The following is a 707-nucleotide window of genomic DNA, read 5'->3' on the forward strand; positions in this document are numbered from 1 at the left end:
GACCAACTGATGTATAGACCAACTGATGATTCAATAGATGTATATAGTAAATATTCAAACTCAGTTGGGAGAGATGGGAGCAAGGAATGCATACATGATGAAGATCAACAAGAGAAGAATTCAACATGATATTAAGTTTGAAAGTGTCATGGTAAGACACGTTAGGGGTGAACCTAATGTGGACTTTCCTGCTTGCACCAGTTTCACTCCCTATACTCCCATTCATGATGATGAATAATAAGAAGAAGAAAAAGAAGAAGAAGAAGAAGAAGGAGATGAAGATTGATATTTCAGATGATGAAGAAGAAGGAGATGAAGATTGATATTTATGAGTCTTGTTTTGTTTTTTTTATGTCTGTTTGTTATTTATGTTTGTCTTGGGATGTGCTTTGATTTGGAACTTGTTGTAGTAAAAGACTTTTTATGTTGTGTTGTGAACTAAATCTGTAATAGTAATTGTAGACTTTCACTTTTTCTGCATTTTTCTTTTTCTGTAGACTTTCACTTTTTCTGCATTTTTAGTATTTTCAGTTTAGTTTGTCAGTTTAGTTTTTCAATTTTTGTATTTATGATGTTAATTCTAAGCAAGTTTTCTAGAATATGTTATGTTTTATTTAATGCGTTAAAGTCTATATTTAGTTTAACAGTTAGTACCTGCAGTATACCAGAGCCTAATTTCATAGTCAGAAATCCTCTACATGTTAGTT

The sequence above is a fragment of the Phalaenopsis equestris genome, unplaced genomic scaffold (assembly GCF_001263595.1).
Source record: "Phalaenopsis equestris unplaced genomic scaffold, ASM126359v1 Scaffold000087, whole genome shotgun sequence".
Taxonomy (NCBI): domain Eukaryota; kingdom Viridiplantae; phylum Streptophyta; class Magnoliopsida; order Asparagales; family Orchidaceae; genus Phalaenopsis; species Phalaenopsis equestris.